We start from the raw sequence: 19463 nt of genomic DNA on the forward strand, positions 1-19463 counted from the left end.
TCTCACTCTCACATTCCTTATTAAATATCATGTTTTCTAATGAACTGCATCACTTGTGGAAAACAAAAGCCCACTCTTTGGCTCTGAGTCTGTTTGGGGTCAAAAGAAACCTCCAGACTTTCACTCAGTCCTTCAGAGTCTAACAGCTTCCAGAGGTTTTGTTGAAGAGTCAGACTGTGTTTGAGCGCCACCTGCTGCTCATTAAGCAGACAGACCAATAAAGATGAAGAATAAAGAGAACAGAGTGCTGCTGTTCCTCCATCTTCTGCTCTTTCCTTCATTGTTTTACTCTCTCTGGATGCTGCTGTGCTCTGACAGGAAATCACTGACGTTTAGTGGCTGAACGAGCAGCTTTGATTTGTTACTGAACTTTCTAATGTGTCTGTTAGCTCACATGTCTTTGTGTTTTGACACCAGGGAAGGAGGACATGGAGTACTAAGGGGCTGGTGAAGTGGAGAGGAGAGGTGAGGGAGGCAGGGGACCGGGGAAGGGAACGGTGTGGTGGCAGAAGACCAAAGATACGTTTCTGCAGCTCAAACTGACCTGATTGATAACTTTGGAGTTCTTTCACTCTTGTGATGTGGGGCTGTCTTGTGTGTCTTTCTTGTGCTTACATTCATTAGGTAAATTGTGAACACCTGTGGGCCCCAGTGTGTGCTGATTATTCAAGCCTGGCAGTAATGCATTGCCTCGCTCTCTTCTTTCCCCTTTCACGGATGTTCTGAGGCCATTTTGAGTTCTCCGTTGTTTTATTCCTACAGTTCACACAACACCGTACTTTCACTCGCTCACACCTTTTACTACTGATTTAACTGATTTACAGGCAACATGCTTTGTTTTATGTTTTATTTGAATTCAGTGATTATATTTTGTTAAAAATTATTTACTTTGTTATACTTTGAATGTGGTGTGTCTCCATATTTGTCACGGTCCAAGAGCCAGATCGTGACACTCTGCACATCAAACCACAACAGCAGCTTCCTCCGACTGGGGTGTGAAGCTGGTGGTTTCTCACTATAGTGTGCTCATCTTTGGCTGGTGGTTAAATGTGTGAAGTAGCTTTGTGGTCATCCAGCTTCCTGACAAATCCCCTCCAGTTATATTTGGTCTTTCTTCGTTTACATCAGCGGTGCTTGTAGAAATAAAACATTGGTCTAAATGCTGGTTCATCTCCAGATATATTGAATATACGGAATCCTTTTGTGATGCATGTATTTTTTTGCTTATCGGCCTCAAAATGTCAGAACTATTGAATGTGTAACTACACAGACGGGTGACAAATAAAAAGGATGTTAATACGGAGTCAGTCACCACTGTGAGTATCTGCTCCTCAGTTCCTCTCTGTCTCCAGCTCCTGATCCCTTGGTTAGGTTTTTCTTTGTTTCCTGTTTTATTTTGAAATACTCCCCTCTGCTTCACTTCCTGCCCTTGTGTGACTGTCTGCCCAGCCTTCACCCCTCTAGCCTCCAGACTTCTCTTCAGTCTGCATCTCAGCCTGGACTCCAGATGATCAGGCTCAGGTTTGTGGGCCTGCAGCCTTCCTGTCCCATGTGTCCAGCGTTCCAGCCTTTTCCCAGCATCACTGTTTAGCTTTTCTGGACCAGTGGCCTGCTGATTGGATTTGTTTACCTGTTGAACCGCCCTCCTCTGGTTTTGGCCTTTGCCTTCCCTCACATCCTGTAAATTTGTTGTAACTTTGATTTGTTCATTAAATCTGCATACTGCACCAGCTCTGTCTCTGAGTCTCCGTGTGGGTCGTCTTCCTGGTTACCATGGACATCGTTAGGCCTATTTTAGGGGGGTGAAGCTATCCCAACATGGTCCAAAGCCCCTCCAAATAATAATAAGAAAAATTTGACAGTGTAGACATGTACTCAACAAAGACAAATAAATACTATAGAATAATCAAAATGTAAATCGTACTTATTGGCTTAAAATAATCCTTCTGGTTGTTTCCTCTGCTTCACAATTTAAATCCCTACTGTGGTCGGGCACTAGGACCCTGAGGGAGGTCGCGTTTCATCGATGCTCTGCCGAGTTGCCGAGCAACATTACTACACACACACACAAACAGAGACACACAGACATGGTGAAGGAAGATTGGGTCAGCATAGTGAGTGATACAAAGTGAAACTGTAAGTTATTGTTAGTTACTTGCTGAACTTTAGCTGCGTTTACTTGAGGTAAAGGAAAACACTAGTGTTGATCATGTGATCGCATTAATATTCCCGATCTCTAGCTGCTCATCTCATCAGTCCCCACATAATGTTGTCAGTGAAAACCAAAGGTCACAGAGTCCCTGTTAATTGTTGTACATCCTTCCATTCATTGACCAGATGGATATGAAGATATTTTAGGAGAGAGAGAGAGAAGCAGGAGATTGGCAGGGCAGCTGATTCTGAGGTCAGTAGTGGTCTACACGTCAGCATAGCAGTAATAAATTCAATTCAATTTTAATTCAATTCAATTTTATTTATATAGCGCCAAATCACAACAACAGTTATCTCACAGCGCTTTTCATAAAAGAGCAGGTCTAGACCGTACTCTATGATGATATTTACAGAAGCCCAACAGTTCCCACCAAGAGCAAGCACTAGGCGACAGAGGCAAGGAAAAACTTCCTTTTAAGAGGCAGAAACCTCGAGCAGAACCATGGCTCACGGTGGGCGACCATCTGCCTCGACCGGTTGGGGTGAGAGAGAGAGAGAGAGAGAGAGTTAGCCTAAAATGTTACGTAGTTCAGGGTTATAACTTGTGATCCAAGAGACCCAAAAGCAGGACACAGATGAGGGAAATAATAGATAAATCAGATTTATTACAAAAAACCTAAATGTGAGGAGGAAACCACACAGGTAATGACGGGCAGTTAGAGTATTAGGTTGAATGGAATCCACAGCAGGCAGTACACTCATGAGGCACAAGCAAAAGCAGAGTCAAATCCAAGGCAAGCAACACAAAGAGCAACAAAACTAGTAGATACTACAATGATGGTCGTAGCGTAAGTACCATGTAGGAGAACGATTTGGTGGAAAGTTAGGTACAAATTGATTGTGGGATGAGTTAAAGGTGTGCACGTGATTTTCACCTAGTAAATAAAAAGTGCACACAAGTAAACTAAACTAATTCCAGTAATGCAAAACACTGCTGACCTGCAGACCACTGCTGACGGTCAGCAGTGGTCTGCAGGTCAGAGCCTAAACTACATTAATTCATGATATTTATTATGTCAGGCTCCTACCTCACTCAGTACACCACCCAGCTTCTGGTACAGGCCATGGTTATCTCTCGCCTTGGCTATTGCAATGCCCTCCTAGCAGCTCTTCCAGCTTGTGTGATGAAGCCCCTACAAATGGTTCAGAACGCAGCAGTGCGTCTGTTTTTTGATCAGCCCAAAAAGGACTCATATCACTCCATTACTCAGTGACCTTCTTTCCTGAGGTATTTACCACATTGATGCGATATGTGCAATTAGCATTTATTGCTGCTTTTATGTGTTGTCAGTTGTAGATCTCGTGGTGTATTTTATGCTCTGTTAATGATTGTATGAGTGTAAGTCTTTTGGATAAATGAGTAAATGTAAATATAAATTTGCTATATTCTAACCAACTTAACATTCGGTATTAAGTGGCTGTAATAAATTAAGTAAATATGTAGATGTTTCCTAAATGTAGGCTACACATAAGCATTTACCCACAGATATAAACATAAAAATATAATAAAATAAAAGCAATCATACATACATGTATCCATACATATTGTAATCGTTACTTCAAATCTTTTATTCCTTCCACCATCATCATCACCTTTTTGTTGGGACCAGGACAGTCTGGTAGAACAAAGAATGGGCCTTCTGACATCCTCCAGGTCTGACCCCGGTCTGTTGAATTCCCAAAAGCCCCTCTATTGGAACAGTAAGGCAAATTCCTTTGTTTTTGTAGTCACTGAAGAAATTTGGGTTTAAGATCAAAAGACAAGAGTTCAGAATGTCAGCTTTTATTTCCTGGTATTCACATCTAGATGTGTTGAACAACTTAGGACATATCACGTTTGTATTATACCACAGCATTCTTAGGTGAGAAAAAGTAATGGAACAAATAACCTTAAAGTAAATAACATTTAATATTTGGTGGCATAACCCTTGCTTGCAATAACTGCCTCAAGCCTGCGACCCATCGACATCACCAAACTGTTGCATTCTTCATTTGTGATGCGATTCCAGGCTTTTACCGCAGCTTCTTTCACTTCCTGTTTGTTTCTGGGTGTTTCTCCCTTCAGTCTCCTCTTAAGGAGGTGAAATGCAGCTCTGTTGGTTTAAGGTCAGGTGACTGACTTGGTCAGTCTAAAACCTTCCACTTTTTCCCCTGATGAAGTCCTTTGTTTTGTTCGCAGTGTGCATTGGGTCATTGTCCTTCTGCATGATAAACTTCCTCCCGATAAGTTTCAATGCATTTCTCAGTAAATTGAAAGACAAAATGTTTCACTTCTGAATTCATTCTGCTGCTACTATCATCAGTTACATCAGCAATAAATATTAATGAGCCTGATATAGAAGCAGCCATGCACGCCCAAGCCATGACAATACCTCCAGCATGCTTCACAGATGAGCTTGTATGCTTCGGATCATAAGCAGTTCTTTTCTTTCTCCACACTTTTCCATCACTATGGCCTCAGTCCATAAGATTGTGTTGCAGAACTTTTGCGGCTCATCTCTGTACTTCTTTGCAAATTTCTGTCTGGCCTTCCGATTCTTCCTGCTGATGAATGGTTTGCATCTTGTGGTGTGGCCTCTATATTTCTGCTCTCTGAGTCTTCTTCCAACAGTGGATTGTGATACCTTCACCCTGCACTGTGGAGGTCATTGATGTCATTTACTGATGTTTTGGGGGTTTTCTTCAAAGCTCTCCCGATATTTCTGTCATCAGCTACTGTTGTTTTCCTTGGCCGACCTGTTGGACGTCTGTTGCTCAGTACACCAGTAGTTTCTGTCTTTTTCAGGACATTCCAAATTGTTGTGCTTGCTCTGCACAATGTTTGTCCAATGGCTCTGGTTGATTTTCCTTCTTTTCTCAGCTTGACAATGGCTTGCTTTCTCCCATAGACAGCTCTCTGGTCTTCAGTTGAAAATGGGTGGGTTCAAACAAAGGGTGGTATGTCCTGAGTTGTTTAACGCATCTAGATGTGAATACCAGGAAAGGAGAGCTGACATTCTGAACTCTTGTCTCAGACTCATCTTTTGATCTTGAACCCAAATGTCTTCAGTGAACAACAAAAACAAAGGAATTTGCCTTACCGTTCCAATACTTTTGGAGGGGTCTGTATTTCAAACATAGGACAGTAAAACACGCATAAAAAAAGCTTGTTTCACACCCAAGGACGAAATAGTGAGTCAGACCTAAAAGCAGAGCCACTATTGGCTGCGCTTGTAATCCTACAGGTAACGCAGCCTGGATCTGCAGGGGATGGAGCTGTGCCATGGGAGCTAGAAAACAACATTTCATCATAATCAACAATGTCCATCTCTGCTGTTATAAACTAATAGCGTCAGTAAGTTTCCTGCCGACTGCAGCAGAAGAAACCGGACAGTAAAGTAGAAACAGGAAACTGTGGTTTGAACTGCTCAGAGAGAAAAAACACAAAGTGTGATCTCACATCACCAAGTGGTACGATGGAACAAACATCTCTTCACTGGCCGATCTGTAAGTACGATCTGTTCTGTCCGCATTTCAGTAACTACACAGTTAGCAGGTGAGCTGAGCTGGAGAAGAATGAAGGTGAGATACAGGATCAAACTGGCTGGAAAACTTCAGACAGAAGAGTTTATTGATCAGTGAGGCCAAAACAAGAAATAAAGGACAGAGAGAGTCAGAAGTTACTGAGATTACAGAGAAATGTGACGAGCAAACACGGCCGCCCTGCTAATGCACGGACATACAAACAGGACCAGCCTCTAATAAACCACCTAGCAGCATCACAGCCGTCGATCACTATGGCAGTAGGCTGCTACTTTAAAAAGGCACGGCCGTAACCAGCTGTGAGGTCACCGAGGTCCGGACCTCCGTAACTATATTCAGTCTATCAATAAGACAAATTTGAATAAAAACCATTGATAAAAAGCTCAACTTAAATAAAGGACAAGACAACAAGATACTCCAAAGCTATTTTGAAGAAATAGGCTGAAATAGCAGGATCAGGGTCTCCATCTTCTCTGATGTGTACAGTTGTTGTGTCTGCAGTAAAACCTCAAACCAACCTGAGTGTGATTTCTCTTTAGTTCTGACCTCACTGCTGTGCTGCACAACAAACCAAGGTGAGTAAACTCCTTCTGCCAGCGTCTGAAACTCACTGTCTCACAAACCCTGACAGAAAAGTCAGTGTTGAGGACACAGCTGGGAAATCAGGATGATCAGTGAAGATGTTTCTACATTCACAGATCAGTTAGTCTCTTAATAACAGGACCTGAGAGGCTTTTCATCCCAGCAGACTCACTTTTCAGGACTTTAGTTTACTTGTGTCCACCTGGGTTCTTCACATATGGGCCAGATCAGTATTCTGTTGCTATAAAACATATATACCTCTCTGCACAATGAGTACTTTAGCTTTACATTACTTTTACATTATAATACTTCTGAACTTTTACTTTAATTCAGTGTTGAATGCAGGACTTTTCCTCGTCACGGTGCTTTCAGACTCATAAGCGAAGGGAGCGTTGGCGGCGGTGCGTTTACATACAAAATTAATGCAAAGTAGCATATAGCCGTGATTTCCTATCCAACTCATGCAAGAAAGTCACATGACAATGAGGCTGTTCCGCCAGTGTATGAATGTGTGTGAATGGTGAATGCAGGTGTAGTGTAGAAGTGCATTGAGTGGTTGAAAAGACTAGAAAGGCCTTTATATAAAAACTGGACGTTGCTGGGAGAAAAGAAAGCGAAAGGCGCTATACAAATACGGAGCACATCAATTTATTCCGTTATTGCTATTTAATCACAGCAAAATGTTTACTTTGGGTTCATACAGCTGTAGTAATGGCGAGTCGAAAGTGCCGGCCACAGGAGAGGCTGGCAGACGGAATGACCCGCCAATCCGGTGGGGAGAAGCATCGTGGGAACCTAGAATGAGAATTTATATTTTTTGTCACATACACATACTAAACGCTCCTTCAGGCAAGGGGAAGCATCGTCCTGCGTGGTTAGCCTGACAGCTAGGCGTGTCGCTCTCCCCTGTTACTGAGGGGGGGGAAGACTAGCAGAACAAGCACAATTGACACACAACCCCCCCCCCAACTTGTCACTGGCGCTTGGAGGGGCACTGTGGCTGCACCGGAGGGTTGGACCATGAGCAGGCAACCCTGAGACCCCTGGGGGCCCGCCGCTGAGCCAGCGGGGCCGAGGCCTGCCAGAGAACAAAGTGGGTGAGAGAAGGCTGGCAACAAGCAGCAGCAGGCTGATGGCTTTATCCAAGGAGTGGGTGGGCTTCCACACCTCCTCCTTCTGAACAGTGAAATTATCCGCCCGACGCTGCTGCTCATTAGGGGTGAGGAGCCCGCAGAACGGGCATTGTGAGCCGGGAGTCAGTGCTTGCCTTGCAGCGGGGATGGAGACAGACATCGCTCTTTGTGTCTTGTGCTCTTTAAAATCCTCTTAGACACAATGGGAGCCTGTGGCCAGGTCTCACCGTTGTATATATACAAGGTGTGGACGTAGGAGAGGCAAGTTTTATCAGTGCCGCGCATGTAATACTGAATACTTCTTCCACCACTTAAAAGACCAGTGTTCAAAGGCCTTTCTTTTCTCTTGCACAAAACTGAAATAAGCTACTATGAAACAGTTTATTTTTTTCAAACAGAATATTAGTTGTATCAAAATTACCCAATAATATCAAATACACGTCATTTATTTGATCTAGCTCCGACAGACGGCTTATGCGCTTTTATTTTGAAGGCAGCAACATAATGAAAACAACAACACGGTACAGGATGAGAGAAGTGTGGCAAAAGTTAGCAGACAGCATGTCCATACTGACACACTGATTATACGTTTAAACTAGTGCTGGGCAACGATAAAATTTTTAATTGCGATTAGAATTCATAATTCAATTTTGCAATCAATCGCAAGAAAATCATGATTAATCATGATTGAATGCAAAATTAATTTGAATTCTAAAGTAGTGCATTGCGCTCTTTTAATTTAAATGTACTGCTATATGCACAAAAGTGCAATTACGTGTGGTTTGCAAACACTTTAAACAAATAAGGTGCTTTTACCAGCAGTATTCCCTTTACACAGTAGACAATATTTCTTGTAAATCTGATCTTAAACATTAATGTAATCAAAAGTTTTTAAATTGTTGTCCTTGTTTTAAAGTATTTTTCGTGACTTTGTGAAATGTATCTTGTTATATTCATAAGTATTGTTGTTCCTGTTTTAGTGTATTTTATCTAGTTATGATAACACCTGCCCAGGAACTACAGTCGAACATTAGCCAAGCTGGATAAACTGGCACATTTACAGAAAAGTTTATCAATGTGCGCCGTTTCTGTAAATTTAACCTGTATAAATAATAAAGAAAGAAAGAATCAAATATTAAACCAAAGCTATTTTCCACTGCCAGGGTATTATCTTTTATCTGGCTTGTTAAAAAAAGTTACCGTCAGAGTCCAGTTTTCTTGGGGGCTTTTCTATTTTTTATTAGCAGGAAGCCTATATTTTATCAGGGAGCAGCAGAGACACTATGTTAGGGTTCGGACGATGTCAACATTGAAACGTCGGGATGGATGGTGGCATGGGGGGAGCGTAGCAATCGTCTTATGTGCATGTATTCACTCGCACAGACTTCACTCGGTTAAAAACTTGCAGCATTGAACACACAGATGGTGTGCAGATGTTGGTTTCGGTTGTTTGAGTTGTTTGATAGACTGCGTCTTTAGCAAGCAAGCGGCTCACCTGCTGCCGTGATAGCAGATCTTGGGTGTAAGAATACGGAAACACCCAATAATAATAATAATAATAATAATCCTTATTTGTTGAGCACTTTTCAAAAACAAGTTACAAAGTGCTTTAACAAGTGTAAAGAATAATACAAAAAAAGATAAGAGCATGAAAATTTATATAAAATTAGTAAAATACAATAAAATAAAAGGGTTAAAATAAAGTTAAATAAGATCGGGAAAGGCTCTCCTATAAAAGTATGTTTTAAGAAGGGACTTAAAAGAGTTCACTGACTCAGCCGACCTGATTACCCCACCCCTCCTGTGACCCATGGTTTGATCTGTATCTGTATTCCGGGGCTTGTGTTTATTTGGGTTTTTATGTGTTGCCACACCAGACCAGTAAACTGGGCAGGCGGCTCTTTGGGGAACACAAATGAGACACGCTGACGATGAAAAGTGTTTCTTCATCACGTTGATGAAAATGTGAAAATGTGGGTGTTTTTGTTTCTCTGTTTCACATCAGCGCTGCCTGAATGTAAGTTTTAGGAAGCAGCGTTGGTTCATGAAGTTTCTGAAGTTGTTTTTGAGACATAAACATGTTTCCACTGCTCAAGAACTCAGAGAACATATTTAAACCTGAGGCTGTGATTTACAACATGAAACATCTTTGAGTCTTTACTGTCTGCAAATGAAGGAACGAGCTGTTATGAAACTGTTGTAGGACAGGACTGAAGTTTAGTCAGCTAGACCACTAGGTGGTGCTGTGACATAAACGTTGTTGCCAGGACAGTTAAGGACTGTGAAGAAGAAACACTGTTGTTCGTTGTAACGCCGAGTGGCTGTAATGGTTGTATAGCTGCACAGTCCTACCGCCAGGAGAAAAATAAAGCTACTCTGTGTGCATACGGAAGTCTCCTGTGAGTTACTACATAAATGGCGACGAGGATAAAGTTGCAGTGGCGGCCTCGAGGGACGAAGCATGAGCAGTAGGATCACCCGTTGAGCTACTGCGCTCACAGCCACGAGCCGGACAGTTGTGCAGCCAGCTTACGGGAAGAACATGGCAGCGGCAATGGTAGGAAGCACGGCTCCTTTTGACAGCCAAACCCAAAGTTGGGAGGAATATTGTGATGTCCTTCACCATTTTTTTGAAGCTAATGAAATCACGGAAGTCGGTCGGCAGAAAGCAGTTTTGCTCAGTGCAGTGGGCAGTCAGACTTACAGTCTTATGAGGAACCTCGTTAGCCCCGCGAAGCCGGGTGACAAGACATTTGATGAGCTTGTTCAGTTATTGAAGAACCATTTTAATCCCAAACCCAGTGAAATTGTGCAGCGCTTCAAGTTCAATTCGAGGAACAGAAAGCTGGGAGAAACAGTCATGGAATATGTCGTGGTGCTGAGGAAGTTAGCACAGGATTGCAATTACGGAGACAAGTTGTCAGAAATGCTCCGCGACAGATTGGTTTGTGGGATTGGAGATGACCGTATCCAGCGGAGGTTGTTGTCAGAACCGGATTTGACTTTTGACAAAGGCATTGAAGCTGGCCCAGGCTATTGAGACAGCCAGCAAGGATGTGAAAGACAGTCACCAGAGCCGGCATCCTCACATGCGAGGGCACCTCAAGCTGTGCACAAGATGACTGCAAGGCAAGGCCCCAGTAAGCAGCGGCAACAGCAAAAGGCTTGCTACCGGTGAGGAAATGAACAGCGCAGGCCGGTGGACTGTCTGTATGTTAAAGAAACCTGTCAGAAGTGTGGTAAGACTGGCCATATACAGAGAGTGTGCAGATCCAAGGGCTCAGCGAGTGTCTCAAATACTAAAGGCAACGGAGGACAACACTCAAGTAAGCAAGTGAAAACTCAGGGAGCGAATTATGTCAGCCATGGGGAGGAGGGACAAGATGACACCGACACGGATGAAGTCATGTACAAGGTGGAGGAGATAGATATACAGGCCGAAGAGCCTTTCATAGAGACACTGACAGTTGATGAGACTGAAATGCAGTTTGAAAGAGACTCGGGTTGTGGTGTAACAGTAATGAACCACTCTGTGTTCAAACAATTAAGGCAGGAAGAGGAACCAGCACTACAACCCTGCAGAGTGAGACTCCAAACATACACAGGACAGAGAGTAAAAGTCTTGGGAGCAGCAATGGTCAAAGTGCAACACAAAAACTCTGAAACGATGCTACCTGTGCTAGTAGTGGAAAGAACAGGCCCTAGTCTGGTTGGCAGGAACTGGATTAGGAGGTTAGGCTTAGAGTGGAAACCAGAACCCCAAATCAACCATTTAAGGGAAGAGACCTTGGAGGAGGTACTTGGAGAGTATGTGGAGGTCTTTAAGGAAGAGCTGGGGAAATTCAAAGGGCCGCCAGCAAAAATATATGTGGACAAGGATGCCCGCCCCAAGTTTTTTAAGGCCAGACCTGTTCCATATGCCATGAGAGGAAGGGTGGAGGCTGAACTGGACCGTCTCGTAGCCCAGGACTTAATCGAACCAGTGAAATATGCTGAGTGGGCAGCACCTGTGGTTCCGGTGCTCAAACCAGATGGCACAGCTGTGTGGAGACTACAAACTGACAGTAAATCAGGTATCAAAACTAGAGCAGTATCCAATTCCCAGAATTGAGGACCTGTTTGCCAGGCTGTCAGGTGGACAGAAATTCACTAAACTAGATCTGAGTCACGCATACCACCAAATTCCATTGGATGAGGAAGCAAAAAGTTATGTGACCATTAACACACACAAGGGCTTGTTTACATACAAAGTGTTACCTTTTGGAGTGTCATCTAGCCCAGCTATTTTTCAGCGAACCATGGAGGGACTGCTGCAGGGCATTCCTGGGGTGGCCATCTTCTTGGATGACATCTTGCTGACAGGAAAAGATGACCAAGAGCACCTGCAGACTCTTTCCACAGTGCTAAAGCGGCTATAGGATGCCGGTCTCAGGCTCAAGAGGACCAAGTGCTCGTTCATGGTTGAGGAAGTGATGTTCCTGGGAAACAAAGTGGATGCAACAGGACTGCACCCAGTCAATGAGAAGGTACAAGCAATACAAGAGGCACCCACACCTTCAAATGTGACAGAGTTAAAGGCATACTTAGGGCTTTTGAACTATTAGAACAAGTTCCTGAAAAATCTGTCAACGGTACTGGCTCCACTGCACAAACTACTGAAGAAAGAGACAAAGTGGCAGTGGGGAGAGGCACAGCGGGCATCATTTGAAAAATCAAAAGAAATGATGCAGTCAGCTGGAGTACTGGTGCATTATGACCCAGATAAGGACATTGTGTTGTCATGTGATGCTTCACCCTATGGAATAGGAGCCGTGATGTCACATCGCATATCGGATGGAACTGAAAGACTCATTGGATTTACATCACGGACCCTCAATGCTGCAGAGAGGAACTACTCTCAACTGGATAAGGAAGGGCTGGCAGTTTGGAATAAAACGCTTCCACAAGTACATTTATGGACTGAAGTTCACTATAGTGAAAGATCACAAACCATTGTTGTCACTTTTCAGTGAGATGAAAGCAGTACCACAAATGGCATCACCCAGGATCCAACAATGGGCTGTAACCTTGAGAGCTTATGAATATACAATCGTGTACAAAGAAGGGAAGTATCACAACAATGCTGATGCCTTGAGCCGCTTGCCGTTACCAGAGAAACCTGACCTGGAGAGGACAGAAGAGAGGGTTCTCATGCTGGAGAGCACCGACATTACACTGGTAACTGCTGAGCAAGTGAAGACATAGACAGACAAGGATCCAGTACTCTCACGAGTGCGGGAAATAGTGCACAGAGGCTGGACATCAGAACTGAAGGGGACAGAATTTCCGGCCTATGCAGTGAGGAAGCATGAACTTAGTATTCCAAATGGGTGTGTGCTTTGGGGGGCGAGAGTCATTATGCCAAAGCCAGGCCAAGAAAATGTGCTTAAGCAGCTCCACCAAGGTCACCCAGGAGTATCCAGAATGAAAGCGTTGGCCAGGAGTTACGTATGGTGGCCAAAGCTGGACAAAGAAGTGGAGGATACTGTCAAGTGTTGTGAAACCTGTCAAGAGCACAAGAATGCTCCTGCACCTGCTCCATTACACCCCTGGGACTGGCCTGACAAGCCATGGAGTTGTCTTCATGTAGATTATGCTGGACAATTTATGGGGAAGATGTTCTGCCCAGAAGGCACACTAACAGCCAAGGTAGCCAGAGTGTTGTTTAGTTACAGAGTAACTCCTCACACTACAACAGGCCTGTCACCCGCAGAGCTGCTGCAGGGAAGGAAACTACGTTGCACACTGGACTTAATTCACCCAGACCTCAGCCTCAAGGTACAAGAAAAACAAATAAGAGATCATGACAGGAAGGAAAGGGGACGCTGGTTCAAACCAGGTGACTCAGTACTGACCCAAAACTTCAGTCTTGGACCCAAGTGGATTCCAGGAATCATAGTCAGTGACAGGTCCCGTATCCTACAAAGTGCTGTTAGGTGATGGGAGAGTCGTCCGGAGACATGTGGACCAGATTCATACCCAGCATCAGAGACCAGAGCTAAGCAGTGCGGGACAACAAGCTGAGTCAACTAAGCAAAGCTCAGCTGCCATCCTGGAAGAGACATGGCTGGATGTGGGAGAGACGGTGCTTGTCAGTGAGAAGTCAGAGAAGCCAGCAGCTATAGAAGCTGCAGGACAATCAGAGACAGACAAAGGGACCGTGGCACTGGGAAGTCTAGTGAGGAGACAGTCAAAAAGGGAAACCAAGTTGCCTAGTTACCTTAAGGATTTTCAGTTAACTAAGTAAAGACTTAATAATGGGGGCACTTGACAAAAGAAAAAAATATATAATAATAAACAGAAAAAAAAACTAAAAATTAAACAAAACCAACAAGGTAAATAAGCAGGTGTAAGTTGAACCGAATGTATAAGGAAAGAGGGGTTATCTTGTTCTTGTTTCCCCTGTGGGATGCATGGCATTTGCTTGAGGGGGGAGGAATGTTGTAGGACAGGACTGAAGTTTAGTCAGCTAGACCACTAGGTGGTGCTGTGACATAAACGTTGTTGCCAGGGCAGTTAAGGACTGTGAAGAAGAAACACTGTTGTCTACCGCCAGGAGAAAAATAAAGCTACTCCATGTGCATACGGAAGTCTCCTGTGAGTTACTACAGAAACCATCACAGAGGCTGCTTCAGGTTCAGGTTTTGGTTTCAGGGTTTCTCCTTTGTTGCACTTAAAGGGTTATTTAGTTTGGACAAACATGCTAAAGATCATCAGTGTGTCATGTCAACCCTCCAGCCTCTCTGACTGTGAGTCCCAGCAGCTCTCAGGTGCTTCATGGAGACTTTGTCTCTCTGAGCTGTGAGGAGGACGACAGCTCTGCTGGATGGACGCTGATGAGGAACACAACCAGAGGAACCAGGACTCAGTGTGACTACTGGGGAGAACAAGCAGGTTCTTCCTGTAACATCAGCTACATCTTCCCATCAGACAGTGGAGTTTACTGGTGTGAGTCCAGAGAGGGAGCAGCCAGTAACACCATCAACATCACTGTCACTGGTAAGATCAGACTGTGGAGTTAGTGTTGATGAAGCTGTGTGTAAATGATGAAATGCTGTAGTTTGTCTCTGTGTTGAGGTGGACCAGTGATCCTGCAGAGTCCTGTCCTCCCTGTGATGGAGGGACATGATGTCACTCTGCACTGTAAAACAGAGACCCCTCCCTCCAACCTCCCAGCTGGTTTCTATAAAGATGGCTTCCTCATCAGGACTGAGCCTACAGGTCACATGACCATCCACCATGTTACCAAGTCTGATGAAGGCCTCTACAAGTGTAACATCAGAGGTCGTGGAGAGTCTCCATCCAGCTGGATCTCTGTCACAGGTGAGGAGGTTACCTTTGATTTCAGGACTTATTTCATCCAGAGATTCACCTGACCAGGTGGATTCTCTCGACAGGTAAACCTACAACCACAGACCCGCCCACCTCTGTAGCCCCGCCCCCGGCCTCAGTCCCCCTCCAGCTTGTGTTCAGACTGGTCTGCCACCTGGTGGTGTTCTGTCCGTACTGCATCTCCACTGTCCTCATGGTGTCTTTATACCGACGCAGACCCACAGGTAACACTCTGACTGTGCTTTTGGACCAAACGCGAATTTTCGCCTCGCAACGCTTTCCTCGCGTGAGTACATTTGCTGCAAGTGTTCACACACAACACGAGAAGGCGATTTAATGCAATAATGTGAATAAACACAAACCGTCACTACTACAGCTGTATGAACCCAAAGTAAACATTTTGTTGTGATTAAATAGCAATAAACAGATCAAACTGATGCCAAAATAACTACAATATGATGCAGTTTTATATATGAATATGTACATATGAATTCATGCTTTGTTAGGTCTGTCAGCAAGACAGCAGGACAACAAGCAGGTAACACTTCTAAAATGTTTGTTTTCTGAATGGAGTTTGGATCGATCAGGGCTATGCTATGCTAACTTGGTCACAGTAAAGTACAACGATAGCTGGAATAAAGTTACATACATTTTCTGTACTCACCAGGTAGCTCTACCTCCTCTCTTTCTTTTCTCCCAGCAATGTCCAGTTTTCTCCGGTTTTTATATAAATATGAAGTTGTGCCAAACAACGCTAACAACACTGGAACCGGATGTGCACGGAAGCTAGCTGCTGAGAAGCTCGAGTGAAGATAAATCAACGTTGTAATCCTAAAATCTAAAGTAAAAAGCTAATTTAATAAAAGCAGTTTACTCCGAGCTCCTCCCTCGAGCAAACGGCGTAGTTGCAAGCAAAGTCCAGTCCGACTACGGGTGTTTATTTGTCCAGAGGTTGCAGCGCTGCTCCCTGCTCCTCTAGCCAAAGTTTAGCAGCTCTCAGCCGGCCTGCAGATTTTCAATCGCCAGCTCTGCCTGGCCCTCTCCACACAACGCTCTGAAGCTGTCAGTGACGTACGGATAATCTCAACTCGTCTTTGCATTGACTTTGTATGTAAACTCATTTCGCTTTTGGTCTGAAAGCACCATGAATCATTCACTGACCTCACAATCAATCAATCAATCAATCATCAGTCTCTCTCTGGTGTTGATGATTGACAGTTGTCTCTAACAGAAGCTAATTTTTTCTTTCTAACCTGCTCTGACTGCAGGAAATGACCTGCCTGTCTCCATGGTGATGACCCCGCCCACCCAGGTTGAGGAGGGATTGGATGATGACGTCATCAGCTGATCAGAGATCAGACAGATGAAAGTAGTTCACCCTGCTGATCATTACATGGTTCACTTCAAAAGAGACGTCAGTACAAACTGTTGTTTCTGTGAAGACCATCCAGAAACTGTTTGCAGCTCTCCTGGTTCTGTTTACACACCAGAACATTTTGGCAGATTCATCACTGACTGTGTTTATAAAGACTTTATTGTGGGAGAATGAGGTGTTTTCATTTAATAGAAGTGAAAGTAAAGAAAAGATTTACTTTATTATAAATTTATTAGTTGGCAAAATTCCACATTCATAAATAATTTTTAAAAACTAATGTTGTTCTTTTTCTCCATGAGGTTGTGCTTTAAATTAATTTGATTTCTGGCTCCAACAACAAAAAGGCGTTAAAACTGTCAACATGTGCTCGTCTTTCTTTTTCTAATAGCCTCTAAGCTTCCCCTGGCAAAGCTTTATATTATTGTGTCTGTGTTGTATATGTTTGTATACTGTTATGTGTATCTTTGTAAGTCTCATCTGAACTGTAAACCCCCTTTTTGCAACAAAGATGACTTAAAAAAGAGAGAAGAATTTTTGTTTTCAAAGTAACATGATGAAAGTGAAACGTCCTGTTTAGATCCTGCAGTCACAAACCTTTAAAGGTCCAGTGTGTAATAATTCTGTGGATCTATTGACTGAAATGCAATAATATCCATAACTGTTTTCAGTGGTGTATAAAGACCTTACTTTATGAACCATGATGTTTTAATTACCTTAGAATGAACCATTTTTATCTACATAACTGTGGGAACCCCCTTCTATGGAAAACTTTAGCTTGAAGCTGGTCACAGTCACAGTGGTGTGAAATATGTAGTTGGATTAATTTCATGTTGCCTATTTATTCTCCAGCCTGAAGACCGTGAACATTTGATCCAGGAACCAAACTCACCAGACCCGGGGACCTCTGTTAGGCCCCGTGACCACCAAAGCGACGCCAGTGTCTTTTTTCAATTCATTGCAATGGGAGAGACACGTTTTTCCAAGCTGGTAAAAACGGCAGCAGCGTGACGAGGCGCTGAGCGTTTTTTTCCGGTCACCGAGAGTTGAAATTGTTCAACTTTGAGAAAAACGCTGCGCTCGTCACTGTCACTTTTTACCCAGCCGTCCAATCACAGTGCAGGAGGGGCGGGACAAACAGCACACTGAGCACATCCGATCTTGAACGAAACGATGTGCGAGGTGTTTTCTCGCCCGCAAAATCTCATGAACCACGTAGGGACAGTCTGTGCTCTCATGTTTCAGCCTTCTCTTCGTGCAGAGCAAGGGCCTGAGCAAGTAGGCCTACGTACTTTGTGGTGACATTTTTACATTCAATAAAATAAAGGAGGCTAGTTGCAGCACATCGCCTCCACGGAAATTATGTATGTATGTAAAACACTGTGCCTCCAAAACGCACCCTAGGCAAAAAACTCTTTGGTGGACACGGGCCCTTAAGGCTCCTGAGCTGCTGCCTCCAACTTATAAAGTTCCTGTTTACAGCTGTTTTCTAGTTCTGCTGTCATTTATTTGTTTTATTTTAATGACATTAACAGAAGCATTACGACACGTCATTGTACCTGATAATAACAATAAAGATCATTCAAATCTGACTTCAGTAAAATCATCACAGCAGTCTGACGCGCTGAACCAACTTCAGCAGCTACAGAGAAGCTGCTTTGTTTCAAACAGGCTGTGAATCTGCTGCCTGAGCAACGGTAACTAAGGGGCGGGGCGAGACGCCGTGACATCGCGAGAACACTCCGCGGGATCCCGCAGCGCTCCTGTATCTCAGCCTGAAGAGCTCCGAGACCAGAATCCAGACTCAGTCCAGGACAACACGATCCACCAGTCACAGCGGAGACCTGCAGGACGATGGAGAACCAGAACCCGGACCGCAGGAGCCAAACAGCAGCCTCGTGCTCTGATAGCACCGATGTTCAGGTCAGTGTTCATGACTTCATCACGAGACTAAAGACACGAGGAAGAGTCTCGAGGGTCCGTGTATCATCCGTTCATTCTGTTGTTAGAGATCAGAGCCTGAAAACCCGCTCCAGGGTTTGTGTTGACGTGGTTTGATTTCCAAAGTGTCTCCGTGATTCCTGTTTTCATCTTGAAGAGAGGAAGCTGAAAGAAAAACTCACGAGCGTTTCTCTTTTCTTTGTTCTGGGAGTTCCCGAGCGGCGCATGCGCGGTGCAGCCCGTGTTGTGTCGGGAGCGCGCAGCGGAAACAGTGCTGGTGAAAAGTGAAGCAGAGTCATTAGTCTGGACCTTGTCTGGAAAATGAGCACTCTGGTTTTGGGTTGGTGGACTGTCAGGGTCCAGGTTGACGGTAGTTTGTGTGTTGTTTCTTTAGAATGCGCAAAATTAGTCATTAGATAAATTGACAAAAAAAAAGGTAGATTAATTGATTTGAAAAAATTATTGTTATGTACGGCCTTCACATAGCTGTCTGACTGTTATATTGACCATCACTCTGTTACATCTCAAAAAATGAAACAAATTTCCAAGTCACTGATGTGTTGTGATAATAACAATAACAGACATTAATTAGGCTACTTTACTTAAAACTTTAAATGTTTCTGACATGGATTCATTCCAATATTAAGTAATGCAGTATGATAAACACCTGAAAGGACTCAGACTGTAATTAGATTCAGCTGTTTTGTGCTCATACGTGGCCGTTAAATAAACAGAAAATATGAAACATCAATCATTACAAGACTCGAGGTGTAAGGTTACGTTACCATGACAGCAGCGGGGTAGAAAGTAAACACGATTTGCGGTGCTGCCGTCTAGACAAAGTGCTGCGGGACGTTTCACGTGTTCGTGGACAGCAGTTGTGCACCGGATGCAGCGACGCGTCGACGCACATAATGTGCAGCGACGTATTTACGAATCTCCCCAGCCCGAGTCTTTATTTTCCAACATCCATGTAACGCGGCAGAAAGTGATGGTGAAAGTTAGCAGAGGAAAAGATTAATAATAATAATAATAATAATCTTTATTTGTAGAGCACTTTACCCAAGAGACAATAATACAAAAACAATACAAGATGAAAGCATGAAAACATTGAAAAGACTAAAATACACGTTTAAGATGAAAATAAAAATTGTAAAATACAAATGCTATCCTATCAATAATAATATAATAATAATAATAATAATAATAATCCTTATTTGTAGAGCACTTTTCAAAAACAAGTTACAAAGTGCTTTAACAAGTGTAAAGAATAATACAAAAAAAAGATAAGAGCATGAAAATTTAATATAAAATTAGTAAAATATAATAAA

The 19463-nt window shown here is 43.5% G+C and overlaps 1 protein-coding gene and 1 pseudogene across 1 annotated transcript in view; one reads left to right on the forward strand and one right to left on the reverse strand.

Moving 5' to 3' along the window:
- The window catches only part of LOC119912601 (zinc finger protein 2-like), a 746717-nt gene that overhangs the window by 208116 nt on the left and 519138 nt on the right, over positions 1-19463 (reverse strand). The gene's annotated exons all lie outside the window — the stretch shown is intronic.
- LOC119912606 lies at positions 9920-13799 on the forward strand (annotated as a pseudogene).

This window comes from Micropterus salmoides, unplaced genomic scaffold, assembly GCF_014851395.1.
Source record: "Micropterus salmoides isolate LMB-PRFRI ecotype aquatic unplaced genomic scaffold, ASM1485139v1 Ms_hic_scaffold_2, whole genome shotgun sequence".
In the NCBI taxonomy this organism is placed as follows: domain Eukaryota; kingdom Metazoa; phylum Chordata; class Actinopteri; order Centrarchiformes; family Centrarchidae; genus Micropterus; species Micropterus salmoides.